Below are 26,693 nucleotides of genomic sequence, written 5' to 3' on the forward strand. Positions count from 1 at the left end.
TTTAAGCATGGTAGCTGTAGTTAAGCTACGACTTCACATGACTGACAGTTCATAAGCAGTAACTTCGATATCCATCTTTATGACTTATGAATGACCTGGAAAACACACTGCAGTGTAAAGAGAACAGTGGTAAAGTGAAGTATGAACAGGTCTTGTTTTTTCTGTAGCATTCCCTGAAGCTAGAGCTTTGTGCCTCTGGATAGATATCTTTTACAAGTTATAAAAGAGAGGGAGAGACCCTTTTCCTATGCTCACGTTATGATAGACACACAAAACCTCATTAAAAAAGGACAACTTATGGAGACGTATATTAGTATATATTAGTATATTGTAAATGCCTCAAGGATCATTATGGTCCACCTTTAACATTTTTCTGCCATTTGGAATTTTTTGAAAAACACAGTTTTGAGATCTTCTCCTACAACGTAGCTCCGATTGCCACAAGATTTTCAGTGAATCATCAGTCGATCAAGCCTATTATAAGTTGTATAAAGCATGTCCATATCTCAATTACTTTTCAAGTTATTAATCAATGAACTTTGAAAGGGGCGTGGCTCTGGACATAAATGAACACAAATCAGCAATCGTAACGTCAATCCTCACAAAACTCACAGGACAAAAATGTGTAAAATAAGAAACACTGCATAAACTCTGCTACTGTGTGTTTATTTTAATATAGGTACACCTACATGTAGGTCTAAGATTGCAATATAAGCCTAACTATTAAGAGTATAGCATACATATGTCAAAGATGTATAAATTACATAAACTTCAGCTGGAGTCCGATTTACTACGGCAACACTGTTGACCGCATCAGTGATCTCTTTCCATCGCGCATTCTTCCTACAGCCTTCAGTTTTTAGGCTGCCAAACAGCACACTTGTTACTGCAAATGAACCGGATATATCAGGGTTTTAATCTCCACCTCTGAAAAGTGCCACTTCTTAGCTCGATTACGTCTCACCATGTCGTAAATTGTAGGGGCGAGGCCTCAAAACCAAGTATATATTGGGACGTGATATTTACATTAAAATAATTTTCAGTAGCTGCATTTATCAATGTACGACCATTCTTACTTCCTGATTGGTTTGATACGAAGGTTTCATGAATCCCAAGATGATTTCTACGCTGGTTTCTATGTTAGGTTGATAAATGAGGACAAGATTCAGATTTTGTGTGTAAGAGAATGTTTAACCTGCACTGGACAAAGCCAAAACATGTGAAAAGTAGCTACCGGTAGTCACTTTTCTTAGGTACATATTAAAACTACACAAATAATGACTGCAACGCAATGAATCCCTTTGTGGTAAGTCTGCACAATTGTATTTCCCCTTTGAGTGTAGCTGTTCAGAGCAGCTACTTTGTAGTAGCAGTTAACCATAGTTTACATAGTTCGGAATGTTGAACAACATACTGATGATCTATGTTATATCTGTTTACTTACATTTATTTTTGGTATGAGGGCTAAAATGATTTCCACTATAACTTTCCAGATGTGTCATGTCCTTTCTCATAGCATTATTGTTTACTATGCAGTGTATGATGTTCCTTCAAACATATGGCTCTACAACTCAAACCAGCCTTCCTGGACTGTATTCATTGTCTCACTGAAATCTGAAGCAACACTCACCAACAAATGCGACCCTTTGCAGTTTTTTTCCCCCTCAGCGCTATTTGTGGTCTGAACGCCTAGTAACTCTATGTTACTACTTATTTCCTAAATATTCCAAATTATACAATCTCAGTTCATGCTTTTCATTAAATAGAAACTCTAGACAAGTAGGCCTACATAGCACAGAACAGAAGTTGCACTCAAGTTACACCATCTAAAGTACGACCTACTCTCATTTCATAAACACACTGCAATGCCCTATAATACCACATAAAGTAGAGCACAACCTGCAAAAATAAAACACGAGTACAGCTAGAGCATGATTTTAAATATTTTTGGTTCCATAAATTCCTTAAAAAACATTTATGTAACCAAATCATGCAACTTTAAGTCCACAAAGTCAAAAACAAAGATCCTGAACACTACTGAGATGTCAAGAGAAGGCTTGTAGTAAGAGCAGTTTCCTAAGACACCTTCTAGTCTGGCCTTTGGATCATATGCAGTCACTTTATCTGCCCCCTACTGTGTTGCGGGGGTGGGTCGCACAGGATGGGGATGAGACAGGATAGGATGAGGACGTGCAACCTAAATATGGCTCTTGCAGCCTAGGCCACAGGGAGACAGAGAAGAGGACCACAGACCTCGGTAGCGTACAATTATCCAAAACAAGAGAGTCAAGCCAACCTCCTCTCACTGAGACTCACAACAAGAGCATAACAGAGTAAAGCCAACACAATATATTACTGTCCTTTACCCCCTGGATCACATAAACAGATCTGTGCATATATGCAGATGTGTATGTCTGTATTTGTATGTGTACTACACATTCACATACAGTATGCCTATAAAAAGACACAGTTGTATATATACACATTATAATCCACTGAGTTTACCTCTCTTTATACCACTTGGCAGGTATTTTATGTAAACATATATCAACACAGCTAAATGCATCTCACAAATGTCTTATCATTAAGGCCCCTAGGCAAATAGCCAAACCCCAATTACACCTTGCTTAAACATCTGGGTGTGCACAGTGCAGCACAGTGCTTGCCCAACTTTTTACAGTCCAATACCGTATAAGACATTTAACCTCCAGCCACCACATTCTTGTATGATTTGTTTTTTTGGATAACCCCTACGTCACTTTGCGCACCCCAGTTTGGGAACCAATGGTGCAGCATATGGCACAGATATAAGGGTTCTTCTGCTTTTGGAGTGAATTACTAAAAGTCAAAATGTGATAGGCTGTGAAAGGAGCTGGCAGCTACTGGCATTCCTTCGGACCAGGGGCCTACAGAGGGAGACAACACTCGGACCTGCAATTTACAAGCGCTCATGCTTGCAGCTCTACCTGAGAGACCCACACAAGTGCCATTGCTTATCCCTGTGGTGACACATTGTTTGCATAGATGCAGTGCATTAGATCAGTAGTGTTTCATTCCCCATCAGACCTGGAGGAGATCCAGCTTGATGCATCTAGGCTGGACAAGCTTTAGGAGGCTCAAACTTTTGAGGAGGCCCAGGATGGGAAAGAGATCAAAGGCCCGTTGGCAAGCTCGGCTGTGTATGCCGGCTGGACTCATGAACATGTTACAGATGAGCAGAGGCGCCAGAGAACCATCTGGGGTTATATAATGGTACAGAGTTCAAGGCACAATACTGTGGACATAGATAACACACTGGAGAGAACAGAAATAAGTGAAACTTGGCTTGTTTGTGTTATTTGCGTGATCTTTTATGGGACAGCTAATTCTTTATGGGACAACTAATTGTTTAATTGTTGGTAACAATTACTTTATAGTAGCAGTGAGGGTGTAGTTGGTCTTTAAACTGGTCAATAATGACAACTCTTTGTGTAAACAAGCAATATAATAATAACAATAATATTAATAATAATAATATAATCATCCTTCTATCAAGATGTTTTCTACATGTGTAGTATATTTGGCTTATTTCAACATCAGAATGGCAAATTGGATTAAATGAATGTGTTTTAGCAAATCTCTTAAAGTAAGTCTTTATTTGCGTTCCACTCATTTACTCAATGTTTCAATCTGGCTGTCGTCTCCAATCCTCTTTGTATGTCCAATTAAAAATGGTTACAAATTTTAATTTCCATTTTGAGACTCGCCTTAAAATACATATTGATGTAATCTTTTCATCCAAGTAAGAACCGATGCAATTTGACTGAGTGGTATCTAAAAAAAATGCTGCAGATCCTTGCTAAAGCTTGTTCCGAACATTCATTGCATCATCTATGTGTTCAGCTTCAGAACAAAGCTTTTCTTTTTCCTCATTTTGTTCCTCTAAGGTATCCTTAAAAAAACATCTTTAGCTTCCCCGTTGGTTGAATAATGTACTGTCATCATAGCACTTAAGGGGAAATTGTGAAGAGGTTAAGATAGGTACATGACATGCAAATGCTTTGTTTGACAGATCATCTACCTTTGCTGTAGCACAGCATTTGTGGGTGTGGACAGTACAAAGAGCCAGTGAGTTATTGTGGTTGTTAGCATGTCCCTGTATATGTGCAGAAAGTAGTGATCTCACTTTACCGTGGAGGCAAAATGGAGGGACTGGGTGTAAAACAAGCCCTAGCTTGGGGTTGATGGTATTGTTCATATCGTGTCATCTGAGGAGATGAATGACAGCAAGGAAAGGTGAGCCTGAGAAAAGAATTTGCAGGTCATGGTAATCAATTTAAGTTTACGTGGTGATAGGGAGTGGAAACCGTATTATAAAAAAAAAAAAGTCACACGTTAAAATTTAACTTTCACAGGTGCATTAAGCATATCCAATCAGCGACCATAGAAACAAATGAAACGCTTTTGCAGTTGGGAATGGTTAGGGTGTGAGGGCAAAGTAGTAGCTTGGGGCTTAAAAATATGTTTTTCAAAGCCAGTAATCTCAGCATGGTACAGAAATTTGGAATAATTAAATTTTTTTAAACAAATGCTGTACATAGACCAGCAAATTCGCTTTGGCCACAACATTGCTTCCTCATTTTAAAAAAAAAGTAAATTATCAGCTACCGTAATAAACTAAATAAATCACGCATAAGGATGTTACATATGTTGTTTAAGGTGAAAACGTTTCAAGATCTTGTTGACACAAAATCCAAAATGTCACTAGTTGAAGGCAATGCAAGGCAGCTTTATTTGTATAGCACATTTCAGTATCAGGTCAGTTCAAAGTGCTTTACATAAAACGCTAAAGAGCAGCTGAAACCAATACAAAATATAACATACAAGATTCTAGGACGCTAGTGTGGGATAATGTACAAGCAATCCTTGCCGTTCCCAGAACGGGCGGTCCCCACTGGTCTTACTTTTTAATTCTCTTTATATGCTTACATAGATACCATACAGTTACAATTTTCTAAACTGTAACTTCAGCAACAATTACAAATGTGAATCAAATAAAATACGAGAATACTTAAAGTTAAAATGCAGTTTAGAGAAGGCAGCATGAAAAAAAAGGTCTTCAGCCTTGATTTAAAAGAACAGAGTTGCGGCGGACTTGCATTTGAAGCATAACGTTGTACAGTTCTGGGAAGTGGAGTTCTTCTAACTACCGCAAAACTAAAGATTAGTAATATTACAGACATTTCTAAGGCCTTAAGTATCTTTGTCTTTTGTAAACAATTGTAAAGTGGGAAACCAGGTAAATGTAAATGTGCTGTATTTATATAGCGCTTTTCCAGTCTTAACAACTGCTCAAAGCGCTTTTACATCTACAAGATACATTCACCATTCACACACATTCATACACTGTGGCCGGGGCTGCTGTACAAGGTGCCACCTGCTCATCAGATACACACTCACACACATTCACACTCCGATGCGCAGCACCGGGGGCAACTCGGGGTTCAGTGTCTTGCCCAAGGACACTTCGACAATGACTGCAGGGGCGGGGATCAAAACACCAACCTTCCGATTGGCAGGCAACCGCTCTACCACTGAGCCACAGCCGCCCGTAACTGGCCAGGAATATGAAACTGACACTCATATGATGGCTTGCTAAGAAAATGGGAAAAAATACATAGAAAATCAATGTCAACATCACTGCTTCCATAGACGGTTTCTATCAAATCCGCTGTGGTGTTTTGCATTCATATGACAATATATATTCACTGTATAGTCCCAGTACACGGCTTTCTGGTCACTGAAGACAGAAACAAACTCAACCGGAAGGTCTTGTATTGTATGTGTGCAAAAATTACATTTTCAGAGGTTAAACATTTGTAATGAAGGGCTGGGATCAATGTGCTGCTGTAGGCTTAGAAGGTACTGTCTAGCGGGGGCGTTTACTGACTTTGAGTCACTACAGTAACTCCCAGGCTGCAGGTCATTCATTCAAATATCTAAACAAAACGGAACAAAGTCAATAATGTATGTCTAGGCATTCATTATATTCTTCTTCTACTACATTACTACATACAGCTCACTAGAACGTAGCTCTCATTGTTGTATTACTCACTGTGGTCATCTTGCAGTGCGTAAAATCAAAGCTGCATAAAGACTGTAATTTTGGAGACATATAATTTACCTGTTTAAGTTTATAGCTAAGGGTTAACCCTTGGTATAAAACTATGCATGAGTTAACTTTCTGCTCTAAGTAATGCAGTGGAAGTTTTTTCAACATTGTTGGGGTTTGGGTGACAGAGAAGACCGAGCCTGGAGGGGTCATCTCTGGGATACACAATCCTTAATTAGCCTACAACAGTGTTTAAAGATGGCCTGGACTTCACTTTAAACATGCGTAGCCTGTGAGGCATAAAACAGAACCAACAAGCTGGATTTATGTTCACACATGGCCCAAAAATAACCTCATAAAGCTCTATTTCAAGGATGTAAAGAAAACCACTGGCTTGGTAAAAATGACTTAAATACATGCATTCAGTGAGCTTGTGGAAAAAGTCCCCTCATCTGGACACCCTGCTCGTTTAAAGCCGGATCTTAACAAAGCAGCAAAGCAAAAAAACAACTCTTGTGTCTGAACAGGGCTTGAGGAAGATCTTGGGATGGATAAGATGCCTCGGCTCTCTTTAAACTTTTAGGGAAGGGAACGTGCATGTCAAGTTTGGCATATTTAGATAACAGATGCTTTTAAGAGACACATTTTTTTTAATCTAATAAACTCCATTTTTAGATGTGAAAGAACTAAAAGCAGAGTTTGCAGAGTGGAGGTGATATAGCATTAAATATTGTAATGCCTATTTCGTGTTGAATTTCAAAGGAATGAAAAAGTTTAAACGACAAAGTGACCCTTAGTAAGTACTCAGGGCGAACGTCAATATAATTTTAAGTAACAGTGAATTCTCACAAAAGTAGATTAGTCTTTTATTATTTTGAAGATAAGGGGTATTAAATAAAATCCCTGATATGTTTCATGATTACATATTCATGATGTATTCATCTCTGTGCCACAGTTCAGAAAAGGCAAAGTGTAACTGATTGATTAGGCACATGCTCTTATGTGCTCCCCCTAGGCCCCACCCTATAATAATAAACCACTCTGTCACTAGCAAGCATTAGACTGGAGTGTCAACCTGCATCTCCAGACATGAAACTGGGTCCTATACCCTCAGGTTTGCACGCCTCGTGACCCGCAGAAACATTCTCGCCTGTCAATCACCCAGCATGCTCTCAAGGAAGGGAGGGTTCGTGAACAGGGAGAACAAAAACAATATCAAAACATCCCACGCCAAACCTTTTGCGAGGTGTTCCCCAGCCATCCACACCAACAGGTTAAACAGACTCCTAAAAAGAGCCTCTTCTGAATGTCAAACATTATGTTGGATTGACAGACGCTAAAAAAACGCCGTTACAGATGTCAAAAACAGGACAGGTAAGAATGAATGTAAATTGCCAGTAGATAGTGTTACAAAAGGGTAATGATAGGTTTAGGTAGAGAGAAACAGAGTACATTCTTACTATGGCTGACCTTAAAGATCCAAACATGTCTCAAGCTTTACTTTGGGTTTAGTGCTATAAACTAAGGCTGTTTAGACGGACTGAAGAGAAAACGCAAAAATGGCGCTGCATTTTTACTTACTTTGCTTGCGTTTAGACAAGTGTTTTGGTAAGGATGTTTGGTCTATTGTGCCTCTTTGGTGGGAGGGACTAAGACGTGTTGAAGGGAGGCAAGTGGTGGACTCAAGGAGGCAAATTAAGGGCTATGAGATGAGATAATCCTCCGGTTTCCCTTTAAATCTTAGCAAAATCTGACCAGTATCATTCATCATAATCATTCACACATGTAAAATATTACTTTATTCATGCCAGTTATTTGAATGATGAATGTTGCTCAAAATCCTTCAAACAAATCCATTAATCTTGCCATGAACCATAAACACCCACACTTTATCAGCTGACCGGAAATTTCCACCAGTGAAATTAATAATTGGCATTCTTTCTATCCTTTCCCCTGTTTATAAACTAAAACTATTTCTTCATAGGCCACCGTTACCCAGTATTACTTCCCTCAATTACTCATCCCCAAATCACACTCTGTTGTACGCTTATCCTTTGGGACTATTTAAAAGGTCATCTCAAAACCAAGTTGCATTCCTTGAATCTTATTTATTTTTCCCAGAAAGCCTCTTTATCATCCAGATACCGGTCTACCAGCCTCTTTTCCCAGTGATGTATGCCCCATGTTGAGGTCTGTTTTTTTAAAGTTTGATCTACCTTCTCTTTGAAATGAGGTCTAAGGCAGTAATAGCCTCTAGCTAATGTGGACATACTGCAGTTTGGATGTCATACATTCCAGCAGAGCAAGCTATCAACAGCAATATTTCTTACAATTTGTCTCCGGAATATTGCTTATATCTTAGCTGCACAAGGTATTCCTTCCTATGTATGTTTGAGTGTGTGTTTGCGTCTGCAAAGGATTGCATTCATAAAAAGGGTACACATGTTTTAGAGTTTGATGTTTTTTTTACTGTGTTTTAATGTTATATTTTCTTTGATCTAATTTCCATCATCACAGAAACCTTGACCATGAGGGAGGCCCAGATACTCAATCATTCACACCCAAGAGCACGGCGTAAGAGAGGGAGCAAGTGGAATCTGTTCATGTCCTGTCCCCTAGACCACCACCTGAAACACATCCATTATACCCCCCCCCCCCCCTCGTTTAAGTCCCGGCAACAATTCCATGACATCATTTTCATAAGCCATGAATCACACCACGCTGTCACAACTTTCGACAAAGCCTCAAATGTTAATCACAACTTTTTAATTTTCACCCAAATAACAAGAAAAATAACGTAAGCAGAGAAAGGAGTCCGTTTTTGTAAAAATGGGAAGGATTAGATATAAATGTTTTTTTAGTACCTCACAGGGAGCAATTACACATAATGGTAATGAGGTAATGGGAAATATCTAGACCCAAAAAGTGTGTGCAGAGAAGCTGTCAAAGTTTGAAGACCTCAGAGGACGAATCACTTGCTGTTAAGAGATCTCAGGGAACAATAATTGGGAACATTCCCAGCTGAAACCTCCTGCACCTCCTACAACAAAATATAGCATCTTAAAAAAACAAACATTGTTACTTTGCTGTGCATAAAGCAGTTAAAAACTAATGGTCTAGTTTTACTACCGAGACCTAATAGCCTGGGGGGAATAATAAATCTGATGAATTTGGTGAGTGGGGAGAAGGATCCTGCATTAGGGGCAGAGCATGGCGAAGCCTTAGGGAGAGCTAAGGAGCCAGGCTCAAAAGTGTCCCCACTGCCTCTGACGTTCTTTAACCTCTTTTGCGGCTTTGAAACCTCATGTCTTTGGCCTCGAGTCACTCTCTATTTATGCAAGAAAATAAAGAAGAGAACGCTGCCCCTCCTAAATCTGTAAACTGCAATTAAGCTAAATTCCAAGTTTATTTCCAAATGCAGTCCTTGCTCCAGACCATGTGAGAGACTTGAGTCTAAAATTATCACACTTTTGGTCAGGAGGCCAAGGCGAAGCCAGTGCTAGGACTGTCTTCTCACAGGCCACAGGATCACAACAATGCTGTGGATGGCTGAAACTATTGTTATAATAATGTGGATTGAAATTAAAACTCCTTTTAAACATCTTTTGAAGGAGCCACAAGAAAGTATGATACAACGTGACTTGATGACACAGGGCTCACAATGTTTCCAGAGATATGTAGATGCTGCTTATGCATTTAACAAGACAAAAAGAAAACAGAAGTGAAATGTAGAGACAGTGTAATGACATCTCGATAATTAAATGAGTTATGTTTTATGTTCACTCAGCCCCTTGAAAGGCAAAGGGCTTGTGCAGTGAGACAGCTTAACTAAGGGCATCGTGTCGGTTTGACTGTTTTATGATAGTCCTTCTAACCAAAGGTCTGACGTCTGGAGGCAAACAAAACGCACCCTCTTTCCCTCTCCCTCTCTCTCTCTCGCTCTCTCTCTCCATCATGTGTTTACACGTCGGTAGAGTAAGTGACAGGGCTGTAATCGGAAGTCTACAACCATGTCATTTGGAAGACTGTTGTCTTTTCCTGGGAGCGTGGTGGTCAGCTGAGAAAAACAAGATTTACATCTCACAGGGAGGGGCAAAGGGTCAACCGTGTATTATCCCCTGTTGGCTGTGGTCAGGGATGGGCGTTAACGTGTAGACAATAAGACACTGGGGAATCTTATTACTTGAAAACATGCAAAATAAAACAAACATATGCCATTATATACGAGGGCCTTGTCACAGTGTGTACTGTTTCTTTGGGATTCACCAGTGGTTATAAACTTAAAAGGATTAGACCAGGTGTGTGTGGTTCTTACCGTTTGGTGTAATTTGTCAGTCAACCTTTGTGTGGAAGAAAATGCCACCTATAAACAACAGAGAGAGTAGATTAGAGTAAAAATGTTTCATAAATGTCAATCTGTGGTCTTGGAAAAGGAGCCGGGGTATTTCTGAGGTTATTTTGTGAACTCTATATTTTTGTTTTTCAATGTGATTGCCTTTGATATTGGAGCACTTTTCCACTTTCAATTGGAAATAAAAATTAACAACCAGCGCATAATTAAAACTTCCTTTATAGAGTTTTTTTTTTACAGCTTTATTTATTTCTTCACAATATTTACTGTTTATTCTTTTTAAAGCTATGAGAGGTTTACCACAACAAGGTTTCTTTCACCTCCTGGAAAGAATTAAACAGAGAAGAACTCTATTTCTCACAGTGTTTGCCCAAACCTGGCCTTTTGGTTAAAGTATGGCAACATTGCTATATAAAGTGACGTTTTCATCTGCAGCCCGTGAATTTGGCAGAAAAGACAAATACTTTGAACAGTAAAACCAAATCCATGCAAACATTTGGTCTGTTACGCTCATATCTGTTGAAAATAAGAAACTGGCAACACCTTAGATAACACACACCCATAATTAAAATAGAAAAGCCTCTTTGAATTGATTAGTCATGGGCAAATTGGGATTCTGCTGGCAGATGGAATTAGTCACATTTCATGCTGTCTGAAGACAATCACAAAGCAATACATTTAAAAATATTGCAATGTTCGAGTGAATGCACAACAGGGCATGCAGAGCTGTTTAACATCTGGCATTTTAACAGCAACTTTAAGAGTGGGAAGATCAGGGATGATGTGAGAAATATAGAAAATTCATTATCAAATTTCAATACCACTTATCTTTAGAGGAACTCAAGAGTTACTTTCATTTTTCCTTGTGTGGAAATGTTATCAAAATATTTAAAACATTTTGGATGGAAAAAGAAGCTTTTGGTTAAAAAGCACAACGAGTCAGATGCCCCAGCAGCACCATGCCTTGTTTTTAGATGATTCCAGACAGACAGACATACTTAATCCTACACAGGTTCAAAGCTCCGCCAATGCACATGTGGCCTCAACCTGAATAGAGTTCCAGAGAATAAAAGAAAAACACCCAAAGAACAAAAGAAGTCAGCAGAGAGAGGGCTGTGAGTAATGTATTGATGTGTGTTTCTGGGAATTTTTAACAACCATGCATGTATGTAAGTGTGTATTGGCAATAGTCATATATTTCATATTTCTTTGTGGGGTGTAGGTGACCTCAGCAACCCTGCAGAGTGAAAAAGACTCACCTGTCAATGACTGCTGACTAAGATTGGGCACCACCCACATTCATTTCCATGACTAACACAGCTGCACAACCCCCCATGAGACTCACCAAAGAGTTGATCATCAACCAACGCAGGACGCTACTAAGACCAAAACGTCAATGAGGAGGCATTCACACAGATTTAGAAACTATAAACAGACACACTTTACCCACTGCCTTGGACTTCTCACAAAGTAGCCACAAGGTATTTATTTCCTAAACAAAAGCATGAGTCCAGCCCTATCCATCCATCAAATGCACCCTGTGAGCTCAAAGTAGACACGAAAGCGCCACTAAAGCCTTTTATGATCATACTCAGTGCAAGAATTCAGAAACTGTTATCACAAATGTTTCAAAAGCAAATGCATGTGCTAAGTGAGACCACAATATGGAAAGGTTTGTGTCCCATTTAATGGTCCTTGCATATCCTGCACCTCCACCAGGAGGGAATATGTGCTATACACATACTGTTTTCTCTCTAGACAAGCGAGCGTACTAAAAGGCACACAAGCATAGGTGCAGAATTATAAATCTGAAACAATCCGAGTGTACACAACGTAAATTGCAGCACAATGAAACAAGCAACAAGAAATTAGACATTTGTCTTTTTTCTTTTCTTACAAGCTGAAATCACACATAGACAGATGACAAAAATATTTACTCTGTATGAAGAGTAAATCTAAAAAGACTACAACAAAAGAGTAAATCATAAAAATGGGGTTCTAAAGTGGACTTAAATACATTATCAGAAATACAAGCTAAACACTCACACAGACAGAAATAAGAATGTTCAAAAGGAGATCTTCAACATCTGCGCCGCATATTGTTCACATACCAAAGGTTCCATATGAATAATAGGCATCTTCTTAGTGGAAGGTAAAACAGTTTACACTAATAACTAATATTTCTTTTGAAATGTAAAGCTTTTTTCTTTTTGCACATGTAGTGTTTGGCGTAAGACTTTTATACCACGACTCTGCTGTGTTTTTGTGATTGCATCTGAGTATACACACAGCTGAACTTTGCACTTGCAACTTTTGCGCATTAACCTTGTGCACCAAGACCACCCCAGCATGTTAGAGCGTGAAGGTAAACAATTTTCAATGAATTCGGCAGAGGAAAGCCCTGCTGGAGTGTGGCTGCATTGTGAAGGCCAAATAGTGCTATACTCAATCCAAACAGTCAACGTGAGAGATGGGGGACTCTGAGTTCACGGTTCAGCGCAGAGACGTGGAACTCTGGCAAAAAAAAAAAAAAAAAATAGATCAACAGCCTGTTCAACAGCTGCACACATTTTCCACTCAGCTGATATCATGAGAAGAAGATTTGGATAACCACTATTCAGAAGTCTAATTACTCTTCTTTGTCTCACTTGTGATTTATGATTCTACAAGGGAACACATTCACTCTCATTATGAAAAGGGTGAACTATGAAACTCATACTTCATGTTGTGGAGAGACATCACACCGACATCTTGTTTTCCCACCACAGGATTATGTGACTTAATGCTTTTTTTCCCAGTAGACGTTCTGACATGCTATAGAAGGAAAAGCACATGTGTAACAAATAACATTAATTATGGCTTTACTCCATTCAGGTGTGTCAGTGTCAGGGCCTTGGATCGGTGCGTGCTGGCTCACTGACATGGCTAACTGGGTCCCAACAATGATACACGGCCATCAATAGTGTTATTAGTTCCACCTGCACTAATATTACAGTAGCCTATCTGTCATAGCCTACTGAGTTTCCATTACCTTCATTCAGCTGGACAATGTGCATGATAACCGTTTCTTGTTGGGGATACTTTGTTTTGTTTTGCCCTGACAAATCTGTAGCCCGTAACATATCCGTCCCTTTGATGTCCTTGTCAGCCAACACCAATTAGGCTGTGGAAGCGGTTGCTATAGAAGCAGATTCACATTGATAAAAAGTTAATTGAAAGATATAATATGTAATATTTCCTTATCACAAAGTCTACAATCAACTATAGGTCTACCTATGTTTATTTTGTTGAATTGTGTACTTAAATTATCCCAAATATTTCCAACAATGTTCAAAACCCGAAAAATCTGTCATTTTTTCTTTTTATCAAGGACATCATAAAATAATTAAATATTTAAATTTTAAATTTTAATTTTTGCTATTTCGTAATTCCCATTGTCCTAAGTTGAATTATGGGTAATATGTGCCTCTGTTTCTTTTTATGTGTGCATGAGGACTCTACTGCAAACTAAATCTACCTCTGTTTACAAATGAAGTGACTTAGACTTGAACTTGACCTTTGACCCCTGTAGTTGCTTCAACTTACGGCAAACATGGGAAACACCAGATGACAGGATGTGGCTCATGCTAATGCTTGGTGGCTAATCTGTACGGTAACGTTGTAATGTTACAGCAACGTTCAACACGCTCATGAATTTATTTTTAGAATGATTGATTGTTTTGACACAGACAACAACGCTGGGCTAACTGGCGACTGAATTTGCCACATGATGTTAGCTACAGTAGCTGAATGGGTAGCTGACTCATCTAATGCTAAGTTAGCTAGCTAGCACAATACAAGGATCCTGGACATAGCTAACCTAAATGGGATGCAGTTGTTTTTAAGGTTATCAATGACACTTGTGTTTTTCCAGCTAAGGCATGCCAGAATATCTGAAGGGAAATAAGTCTATACCTAACCTATTTTTATATAGGCCTACTGAACAAATCTGATTGGTTGACGATGAATCAGAGGTCTGTAACAAGGCTGAGATTACAGTGGGAAAGGCAACCAAAATAACCATTTTAGAGTAGGGGTAAAGCTAAAATTATACTTGATTTTGTCTCATGTCCGCCCAGGTCTGCACAGATGTCCAATGGCTGACCAAATGTATGACTGCATTTATGCACGAGTGGACACGTCTGCCTACGCAGACACACGTTGTATTAACAGAACCATATATGTGTCCACTGTTGGCCCTGCTTTCCACACCCATGTCATTTTAGAGTACATCAGAGCCTTAAGGATTAGGTCAGTGGTTATAACCTTACTGACTTATAATTTATGAATTACAGCCAACCAATGCATACTTGGTCTATTAGTTGTCAGCAGGTCAACCAAAGAGTGATGTTCCCTTCAACCCCTCAGATTTCTCCTGTGGTTTGAAACCATGGTTTGGGTAACTAACACTAGTTGAAGCTATCATTTATGTTAACCTTTATTCACCTTCTTTTCTGTGCATAAAATAAGAAGATTGAGATGTTTTAATTACAGCACTTGTCCCCCCCTAAAACAACCTATTATTGTTTTTACATTTCTATCTGTGTACTGTTAAAGCTAATGAGATACACCATATTAATCAGTGACTTTCGGAGGTGTTACTAGGTGTATTTTTGACAGAGGGCCAGGCTAGCTGTTTCCCCCTGCTCATCAAGCTAAGCTAAGTGCCTCCCAACTCTAGCTCCATACTTACTGTACAGACATTCTTAAAAAAGCAACTCTAAATGTGGTGTAGGCTCGGGTAATGATTCAATTTGGTAGTGATAAAATGAGGGAAATCTCTACTTCCATGCTGGAATCACTTCAAATGTATTTAGTGAATCAGGATCATTAAAGATAAAGCCACACCCATCACCCAGGGCAAACGACACACTGGCACCAACAATATTTCAACCTGTGGCTGATCCAATACGGATATGTCTCTTTCAAATAATTAATCTTGAAAAGGGTTCAGGTCCATGTCTCATCTCTAATGTGAAGTGATTCATTAAAAGGTATCAGTTCTGTGCTAACCCTGTCCCAAAAGACTGTCTGGCACTACTGTTTCCTTATGTATCTTTAATCAGGTTCCAACAGTCATTACAGAACCACATTCAAAAAAAGAAAACAGTGGTACAAAGATAGAGCAAAGGGATTAAAGCATTGATTGAGAAAATAAAGCAGTAGTGCCAACACATGGAATAAAAAAAATAGTTTTGTCACTTCCTCACAGGGTAAATAAACAACCACACCAGATGTCCCAACTTGTCATTCACCCTGCCAGCTTCTCAGTCCCACCCGCCCTCCGTTCTTTCATTCAGAGCAGAAAGCAGAAACTGTATAATCAATGCCTTTTGCCAGTCAAATACACCATTAAAAACAAATGCCCGCTCGTCATTGCCACGAGCAATGATGAATCCCACAAAACGCCATGCATACAAAGGCACATATCAAAAGGCACACACTAGCACACATTTTACAGACTAGACACTATTAACAAACATCTCACCCAAGCAAAGCCAGATTTGTTTGACTCATGAGGAATGGAAACTGTTAACCTTCAAATCAACCACTAGTGACTCACAACTTGCCTGGACAATTGCAAGCCTACAATTTAATGTCGTACAGGTTTTCCATCAGCATGGGCCAGCCATGACCTTTGTGTTGCATTAGCACCCCATGTGGACCAATACAATCAGAGGCATGGACCACTGATGCCTTCTTGACGTGGTCCAATATTCTTTCTGGAAACCTTCACACAGACACACACACACACACACAGAGACACACACACACACACACACACACACACACACACACACACACACACACACACACACACACACACACACACACACACACACACACACCTCATTAAACCTTTGATTCGGACAGTCTGATGCCCTTTCCTTCCTACACATATCACTGTACATCTGTTTCTGTGTGTTTCTGCAGAGCACAAACAGACGGAAGTCTAACAGTTCCAGAACAGCGTTCGCTAATGTGTTCTGGGTTTTTATGTTCCTCTGGAGCTCCCAACACCTTTTAAGTGTCCGTGACACTTCCCCTTGTCATATACGTAAGCAAACAGACATCACAGCACGCTTATCCCTCAGCCCCCCAAGGGCCTTAGCTGCATCTTGTGAGCTTTTGGGCTCTCCATCCAGATAATACAAACCATCAAAACACTCTAGTCCACAAACCCAGACTCCAGCCCTCTGGCTATGCTTTGGTTAACCTCTCTATCACGCTCAAGTCTCTGGGACCTGCTGTTGTCCAGACACAAACACACAACCCACACAGCCAAAATCGTAAACAGAGTAAAAACCAGACTGCAGTACTGCTCCAGCCAGGCACACACCAGAACAAAAATACTGATGTCTGGTTGTCACTGGTTAGTCCCTAAATGTCATTGTCCATCTCTGTAGTTATGATTCCCCAAGACATAAGTAGACAACCTAGCATCTTATATTGTGTGTTTTACCGCTTTACACTACAGCTCCTGAACAGCTGAGCTATCCATATGAGCCAGATAATCATGGCAGAGATCGTTTGTCTGCCAGACAAATAGCAAAACAGATGAATCTCTGAGGGCGCATGAGAATGAAAAGTTATTTCCTGAACAAAAACACATACACACTTAAAACATTATAGTTATCTAGTGCCAAAGAAATATTTGGCCAAGAAGTTTAAACATGCTAACCAGAAAGTGGGTCTGAAAGTAACTTTTCTATGAATAAGCACCAGTTTGGCTGGACTGCGTAATTTCTAAACACACAGGACTTTATCTGTCATTCTCTCCAAGTCTCTTGAGTCACAACAGGCAGTAAAGCCTGTACAGTAAGGGAAACACATGTCGAGTGAAAGGTTAAACCCCAGATAGCTCTTATATAATTGCACAAAAGGCCCCATAGAAAGGCATATAGTATTCATACACAAAAACCATTACACATGCAATATTCATGCTATTAAACAGATGTGCATTCAGCTATCAGATGTGGTTTTGAGAAATAATTTTCCTCCTTTGTAAGGCATGTAGTGCTAGGAGTGAAAGCCCTAAAAAAAACCTGCATGAAGTCGGTCTGACAGCTCCCAGAAAACAAAGGACTTTTCAGAACAAGAGGGAGGAGAGTCAATGGTGATTGGCAGTGGGCCTAGGGCATAGTCATCATGCTATCTGCTGAGAGGGCCGAAGCCCTTAGTCGTTAAATATTTTGTTGTGGTTGTTTGAAAGTCACGTCCTGTTGGACAGCTGTCTCGCCAGTTTCACCAGTCACATCATAACCAAACCGCACTAATCCCTATTTGAATATTTACAGGGAAGTCCCCAGAGATAATCATTTTAAACAGATCGTCTCTAGCGCATACGTAATGTAGCCAGTCGTGGCATGCTTCACTGGCCTCTCCACAGCTCTCTCTTTCAGGAGTTTATTCCTATTACTCATTCTTAAATATCCTGTGTGACCTTTAATACTCCCTGCTGTCTTTTATTTCCACCGCTTCATCAGCTGTGTTGATTAGGCGTTCCACAACAGGGCTGTTAGAGAGTCTAGACTACTGTAGACTGAGGTGGGAGTGCATACACACCCCACAACCACACTCACACAAATGTGTAATCTCTGAGTGTGTTGTGCCCCGAGCAGCTACACTGGGCGAGTTTTGTCTGGGTGGCTGTGGTATTCCACTGTGTCATTCCGGCAAAGTTAATACCACTCTGCACACCCTCCGTGTCCCAGCTTAAGTATTTGTATACATACACACATGCATGCAAATACACTTCAAACCACAAGCATGCATTTACATTTGACACAATCAATTTTCTAGCCCTCATTCCGAACCCTGACTCTCCACACTAGGGCTGCGACAGTTTTTTTCAATCTGTCAAATATGTTCTCAACTAATCGATAAGCGTCAGAAAATCTGAATCCTCAAATGCCTTGTCCACAACTCAAAGATGTTCAGTTTACTGTCAGAGAAGCCAAGAAACCAGAAAATATTCCCATTCAAGAAGCTGGAGACAGAGACATCTTCCTTTTATTTTTAGAAATTACTCAAACCGATTATCAAAAAATTATCTAAATAAAAAAATTGGCGATTAATGTATAGTTGACAACTAATCGGATAATCAATTAATTTTTTCAGCTCTACTCTCGAGACATAAATATGAAACTAACAGACAAAAAAAGTACTCACACTCACCCCATCTCAAATTATTTAAATTAATGTGACCCTGGAGACCCTGAACCACTATTACTCAGGCACAGCGATGTTATCTAAAATCCATGAAGTGCTCCCTGTTAGCACCCTATCTGCTACTCAATTATGGACCCAGTGAGAAGAACCCCCCCCCCCCGGGCTTTGAGCAGGCGATCAGTGAATGCAGACCGTTAGAGACCTTAATATATTACCTTTAGGGCTAAGCAGAGGGCACAATGTGATGTGATGGTAAATGGAAGCATGAGAAGTGAAAATGAGCCATGGCTGCTCGCTGAAGTATGGGATTTGTGTTGTTGTATGGTGTCATTATCAAACAGAAACACTCTAATGCATGTGAGCTCACAACCCACACACACACACACACACACACACCACACACACACACACACACACACACACACACACACACAGAGTACACATGTAATCATGTGCACTTGCAGACCATAAGGAACAGTCCTGTCTTTATCCCTGTCTTTGGCACCCAGTCACTTCCTCAGGATACGGACCGGTTTTGTTTAACTTCAAACACTGCCTCTCCCCGGTTCCTGCCCTGTCCTGTTCCCTTCTCTCTCCTCTCTGTCTCACTTTCTGTCTATCTCTTAGTATCCCCCACTGTTTGCTCAATGCCCTTCTCATTTTCCTTTTTTTCTCTCCTAAGAACCCAGGAACACAAACTACAACAGAAAAAAAATGAAGAAAGGAAAGAGTGACAGGAGGAAGAAACCACAGAGCTTTCTAATCTGCAGGAGACAGTCAGAGAGAGGGCCTGAGCTACCGTTCCCTACTGCTGACTTCCGCCTAGTCAAACCAACACCAGCCATAACTTATATCCTTACCCCAATACTAACCACAGACTCAACCCCAAATTACCATCTGCGAAGCATGACAATCTTGCAAGCCCACCCACAACTCCAGCAATGCCGCTACCTCAAAGCTGGACAAAAACCGACAACTACCACCTCTGCCACATTCAGCACACTGTAATCAACCAGGCAATTATTGTGTGTATGTGTGTGTGTTGCTGTGTGTATCCATGTATGCATGGTAGCGCATGTGAGGGCGTGCATGTTCATTTAAGAAACTAAAGGAATTAAAATAGCTGATGAGCAGGTGTGTGTGCACAAGTGAGAGAGACAGGACAAGCTGCTTTTCGGCACACAAATCCTCTCAATCTTTGCCAAAGCATCTTCTCCCCCGCAGCACCCGATAGCATCGCTGCCTCTGGTTACACTATCGAACACACTCAGGTGGTGCGGCAGAAGCTCCATGATCTTATCTTCCTTTGTTGGCGTCTGCAAAATTTGTTATGAAGCGGAAACAGGTATGTACTGTAATAAATTAAGAAGAAGCTGGAAAAAACTCAAATCCCACACTCATCCCCCCCCACTGTAGTGTGTCTACATAGATTGAGAGCAGAGTTGAAGCTGTTTGTATTGCCTTGCCACTGTCTGTGCGTTATGCCAGGCTGTAATTAAGATGATTTAAGGACTGTTAAATACTGAATCAGTCTGTCTGAACATAATGCTAGCATGTGGTTGATCACAGCAGGAAAAGCCGGTCATCTTGACAGAGCATGTGAGTGGATTAATCTATCGTGGCCTTATAATTGTTTCCATTAGTGATGCCTTCAATGTGATTGTCTCCCCCTACCTTCTAGGACAACAGCTTGGCAGCAGATTGGCTGAGATGTAGAGTAGCTAACCGGTACTTGTATTCCTGGAACTGAGAGCAGAGTGTCCAACCTTTATTGTTTTTTTTTCCTTTGTTTCCAACTAAACATGTCCTGGTCGATTAACGCGGGTCAATCATTCCATTCACTGAACTCAATGTTTATCTTTTGAGTCATGTTAATATATAAAGTTAAAGAGGTACTGCATCACTGAAATTTACAACATAGAGCCCAGTTCAGTTTGCTATAGGCAGCATATTTTAAGACATTTTTAGGAAACTATCTATTAGTGGAAGATGTAGTTGGAGAAAATATATGCTGCCACGAAACAGACCATGATATAAAAATATACACCAAAACATTCTTATAAGCATGTATATGAGCAAAGGATTTATTTCTTATGTCACAGCTTCCACTAGGCCTTTTTCAGACAAGACTGTGAGACAAAAGTGATGAAATGAATAATGGTTTGTATTCCATTTAGCTCAGGTTCCTGGTAGTGTGCATGCTGGCTTACTGTCATAGCTTTCTGGAATACGTGGTTTCCCAACATGTATGAGGTGGGGCCAGTTGAGCGGTCATTCATAGGATTTTCTAAAATCCACTACACAAATATTACAAGTTTGGGAAACCTACCTTATCCAACACAGAGGGTTTAATGTTTCCAAGTATGATTTTAAACAGTATACACCAACATGGCACTGGACATTTGTAACAGGAAGTGGAATGGGTGTTGGACAAAAGCTCTTTGTTAACAGTAAATCCAGTCACTGTCCTTTACACCATCAAACTCAATGCAGAAACAAAAATAATTCTAATTATTTATGAAACAAATCTATCCCTTGACTCTAAATTCTAAATTTGGCCACCTGTGAGGCCTTCACCTCCCCGTCTCAGAGGCCCAAGCTCTGGGGGGGTTGAGCTGACAACTGCAGTCTTGGTGATTAGGGCTCTTGTAAAACCAGGGGGACTTGTCTGCACTTTATAAAAGACATCAGCAGGGCCTCAGTAACACTGAGATTGAAAAATAACAACTATGACCTCCTGCCTCCTAACATGGGATCTCACCACCTACTCATGGCACAGTAGGATTGTGTTAGTAAGAAGGCCTTGATCTGTTGATTTGTGTGTGTGCAAGCATGTGTGTGTGTGTGTGTGTGTGTGTGTTTTACCTCTGCCAAAAACAAATTGTGCAACCAACAGTATTTTCCTCAGGTCTGGACTATTTCAGAATATGTTAAATTTAACAGCATTCAAAAAGAGAATGCAATTAAATTGCATGGTTTTCTACAAAACCTTTCTACATTTGATAACTTTTCATAAACTTTCCAGGCCTGGAAAATACAATTTTAAAATGACATGACTTTTCTTTAATTTTCCAGGGGTGTGGGAACCCTGGTAGTGCATTCAGTTCTGGGTTTATTTCTCATTCAGTCAGACAGAGTGGCTGATGTGTGTGTCTTGGCTCTTCACCCAATGAAATGGAGATGTAAAATGAGCAGTGACAGCAGGCTACCTGTTATCACTTTAAATATTTTCTTTCCACATTCCCAGCATTGAACGTCAACAAATGACTGCAAATTAGATTAAATACAGCTAATGTCATTTAAACCAATCTCTCTTCAGAGATGATCTTTATGTAGCTCACCAGTCGCTGAGCGGTCAAAGCTCTATACTGTTACGTTCATTGATTATGATAATATGAATTTCATACTACTAAAAAAAATCACGTGTCAGACATGTGCTGAACACATGTGGCAATTGGATTTTGCACTTCTCTTTAGTTTTTAACCCAACTGGCTTCAAGTAAGACGTCACAAATTTTAAAAGATTACAGTGTGCCTTTGAGCTTTAGTTAATTAGTTCTTGGCAACTTTCCTGCTGCACACTGCTGGAAAATTTGGCAACTCCAATAACTTGTGTATATTAGTTCAAGAAATGTATATAAAATAGGGTCAGCACTTAGAAAATGGAATCATCTTTGTACTCAACCACAGCCATTTCATGCTGATGTCTGAAGTAGCTCAACCACATTTTGGCTGTTTAGACTTAGTGATTATCCTTTCAATACCCCCGATTACATCTGAATTGTCATTACGCCTAGAAAATGAAGGGATGGCAAAGACACAATGTCAACTCCAGCTAACCCGGTTACTTAATATTCCATCATTGGGCTTGAACATTTTGGTTATGTTCCTATTGCCTTAACACCAGTGCCAAGATGGTCTGTGGACATAAGGAGTACTGTCCCTCCTAGCTATAAAACACATGAAAACTTAGAGCGTTCATTTCTCAAAATGACTCTCAGAAACTGGTGCATGCATTCATCTCACGCAAGTTAGACTACTGTAATGCTTTATTTGCATTATTATCCAAACAATCAGTAGGACGCCTCCAACTAATTCAAAATGCAGCAGCCACAGTCTGGTACTAAAATCACTTCATTGGCTCCCGGTACAATACAGAATCACTTTTGAAATCCTTTTAACAGTCTGTAAAGCATATAAGGGTTTAGCTCCAGGTCAGATCCAGGTCCGGTGAGGGGGGGGGGCTTCAGTTACTGTGGTCCTGCTCTCTGCAACAAACTGCCTGATGACCTGAGGTACAGCACGACTGTGTCCACATTTAAAAGCATTATTATGAGCTCGCCCAGTTGCGCTGGGTAAAGGATACTGATAGCCAGGTTCTCATTGGCTAGCTGTTAGCCAGTCAGAGTCAAGCAGCTTAGCTCATTGAATATTAATGAGTCTTCTTGCATGCTTTCTATACCACGCTAGAATGGCTTGAAACAAGGTAACCAAGGGATTTTTTCCACAAAAAAATGTTACAGAGTCCAATAGAACTTCAGACATTACCACAAAGTAATGAAATACGTGTAGCAGGGCACCGTTGATGTATATTCAGTATTTTGTTTTATGTGAAGTGCTTTGGGTTTACATTTAATGAAATGTGCTATATAAATAAAATTGACATTGACAGTGACATATTGTCAAACAATCCCAAACAGGCAGCGTCCTTCACAGAGGAATAAACTGGAAAACATTTTCCAACACAAACAGCAGCCCACACTATGAAGTAATACCATCATTTGAACGCAAAGACTGGCAATATAGTCACAATTACACAGTGGAGGATCCAACGTCACCTCAGACTCCTCAGAGTGTCACTCACCATGTGATATGAACAGTGGTATAGGACCCCATTCGCATGAAGAGTTAAACCACAGAGCATTTGACTGGTGCTGACAACACGACAACCAACCAGAGCAAAGGATCCTTCAGGGTTGTACAGTATGTTTTATAAGAGTCTCTGGCACGGTTAGTGATTCCTGTTAATAAAAAAACATCAAGGGGCCTTCCTGTTTTGTCTTCACGCCACTGTAAGAGCTGACAATCATTCAGGCCCGAAACATTCTTCAGTGTGTTTTCTTTACATAGGCAATAAAAGCTGAAACCTGACCTCTGCACAAAACCATGAATATGCCTCTCTATAGGCTTCAATAACAATGCAAAACATAAGCCATAAATTGAAAATTTAGGTCATCTGGGCTCTGCATGTGTCAAAGATCAGCACTGGTAGTGGACTATCAGCTTCCAAAGCATTGAGCAATATAATGTGACAAGCATGAAACTAAATGTTGATTGAACACATCTGAAGGCACTTTGACATTTAAGAACCAAAACCTTGCAAAGCCAAAATTAACCTAATTCTAATGGTGCAATGTTTGCCTGATTGCTTTAATTTAACAGTTTATTTATTTTTAGGTTCAGCATGCATTGAGAAAAGGGCCTTTCAAAGTTTCTCAAAGAGCCCCTTGTCTCCTGCTGTATTGTTTGATCAGTGTAAATGGGACCATATTTTGATTTCAGATTTTCAACCTCTAATTGTTTCTTTACATACTAAAACATTTTCCTGGGAGCGCATTGAAATATTTTAGAAAGATGCAAATTGGCTTCAGTATCAAAATGGTATTAAAAACCTATTTGCAATCTAGAAAAATCTCTGTTTATTCATCTGAACAATTTGTATTAACTTTTGCATTATTTGCTTTGATAAGTATCAAGTAGATGTTTACACCATTTACAACTGGTAATATAACTTGTCTTAAATATAATATAAGCACTATAATCAGTGCTTAACCACATTTAAATCCAGATGGAAATGCATCCAAGCGCTAGTCACCAGACCAAGCCAAGATCAATAGATTTGAGATTGAGCATTGGTCTGGGGAGTCTGCTCTGTATTTTCTCTGCACAAGAGATGTGACCACCGGGCATAGTAAAAATGACTCTGTACGCAATTGAATAGTCAACCAATCAGACCAACGTACCGGGTGACGTGGAAGCGATATCAAGGGGTTGCTGCGCTTTGGTGGCGTTTGGTGACTGTTAACAAGAAGCGGCTTGGTCGCTTCTCTATCATCGTGTTAAACCCACCAACAGCACTCCAGGTAGATAAGACAGTTTGTGATTGGTTCCCGCAAATTGTGAACTGAACCAGGAGAATTAAACGTGCAGGTTTCCAGACCAAGCTATAGGGCAAAATTAAATTGGCAGAAGAGTGTGTGTGTTTGGGGGGGGGGTTACCAAGTCTACCCAAGCGCTGCTCAAAGGATTTCCAGAGTCGGTCATGGACGCAATGTGCCCACAAAGAACTTACGCTGAAATGGAATTATGCTTTTATTTACATGATAAATAAATGTGTTAAGCAGACATGCAGCAGATGGCAAAAGCAGCTTTTGAATGGCTTTTTCAGCTTTATGTGCAGAGGAAGTGATGGGATTGGGAAACAGCAGTTAGATCTCAATGTAGCATTAAAGGAGTGGTAGACATTTTGGGAAATAAGCTTGTTCGCTTTCTTGTCGAGAGGTAGATGAGAAGATCAATACCACTCTTATATCTATCAGTTTAATATGAAGCTGGAGCCAGCAGCCAAATCAGTAGAGTAGCTGCAGCTACGTGTACGAGCTTCCACTGAGCTAAAACGGCAGATGTCGGAGCAAGTTTTAGAGTGCCTTTGTGCCTCTTAACAGACCAAATGTAAGTAAAATGTCTGTGCAACATGAAAAGGGCACTTACGTGACAACAAGATGCGTTTTGCACAAAAGGATGAGAAGATGCGCAAGAAGCTACCAGCAGGATCAAGACAGGGACCAGGGTAGGTGAATTTAAACAATGTCTAAATTTAAAACGCATCTTGTTGTCACGTAAGGGCCCTGTTGATGTTGCATAGACATTTTAATAGCCTTTTATGTCTGATAAGAGGCACAAAGGCACTGTAAAACTTGCACCGGCAACTACCGTTTTAGCTCAGTGGAAGCTCATACATGTAGCTGCAGCTATTCCGAAATATTTGAAAGTAAACGCATATTTACGATGATCAATATTAATGTGAAAAAATGGCCCGGAATTCTCCTTTAACCACGCACAAAAACAGAAATTCAATACATTTTCTGTTAAGGTAAAAACAAACAGTACATTGCTTAGACGTACCCTTAAAGGCATAATTCATGAACCAAATGTGAACAAAACACCTTCAAATTTTAAAATCTATTGGAACCTCTTGTTACTTGGCAATTGATTAACAGATCCTTTAAAGGACAATTCCGGCACAAAATGAACCTAGGGGTTAATAACACGTGGGTACCAAATCAACCATTCTTCGGGATTTGTTTTTTATGCTAGAATGTGACCAGTTTTAGCGCAAACCCCTAATTAGCTTATAACGCTAGTCATCAGGGCACTGGTTAAGTAAACATCAATTGCTATTTGTATACCATGAACAAGGCTCAAAATATCACCACACTTCCATGGTAGCATATTGAAGATCCCTTCATGTAAACTAAAACATTGAGAACTTTGTAAGTGTACAGACAGTTTATTAAAAATACAGTTTATAAAGACTGTACAGTTCGAGTATCCAGGCAAGCGGCATCTTATCATGACAGTCATGACCAGTCAAACAACAAACGCTGTGCTTGAGCTTTCTTTTACTGGTTACACGGCATTGACGGACTTGTCCTTTAATACACAAGATAAATTTCCGGTTTGAATGTTTTCCACTGCTGTAAAAGCTATGTTCAGTAATGTTTTCAGTTATAGGCCTAGTCCACACACATACACAGGTACATTTGAAGACTTTTTTGGCTTCCTTAGTTCTCAAAAAAATCCTGTCCACACAAGTGCTGTTAAAAAATATCTCCATCCAAATGAAAACACAAAAACACAACTGAAGCATTAACAAGAGTATGCCAAACCATCAGGCGGCGATATAACCCTAACCCTAAAGCCATGTTGACCAATCAGAAGCGTAAGAAATAGCTATTACAGGAAGGCTCTCTGGGTGCA

General features: G+C 39.9%; 2 long non-coding RNA genes across 2 annotated transcripts in view; one reads left to right on the forward strand and one right to left on the reverse strand.

Annotated features, from left to right (window-relative positions):
• Positions 1-10,331: 10,331 nt before the first annotated feature.
• LOC116694045 (uncharacterized) overlaps positions 10,332-26,693 on the reverse strand; it is a 105,552-nt gene continuing 89,190 nt past the window's right edge. Inside the window, exon 3 of the long non-coding RNA XR_004333062.1 lies at positions 10,332-10,454. This is a non-coding gene — a long non-coding RNA (uncharacterized LOC116694045). The remainder of the gene's footprint in view (positions 10,455-26,693) is intronic.
• On the forward strand, positions 22,347-26,440 carry LOC116694042 (uncharacterized). Its single transcript, XR_004333059.1, has 4 exons — positions 22,347-22,358; positions 25,139-25,140; positions 26,031-26,255; positions 26,430-26,440. It is a non-coding gene; the product is annotated as an uncharacterized LOC116694042 (long non-coding RNA).

The sequence above is a fragment of the Etheostoma spectabile genome, chromosome 8, assembly GCF_008692095.1.
Source record: "Etheostoma spectabile isolate EspeVRDwgs_2016 chromosome 8, UIUC_Espe_1.0, whole genome shotgun sequence".
Classification (NCBI taxonomy): domain Eukaryota; kingdom Metazoa; phylum Chordata; class Actinopteri; order Perciformes; family Percidae; genus Etheostoma; species Etheostoma spectabile.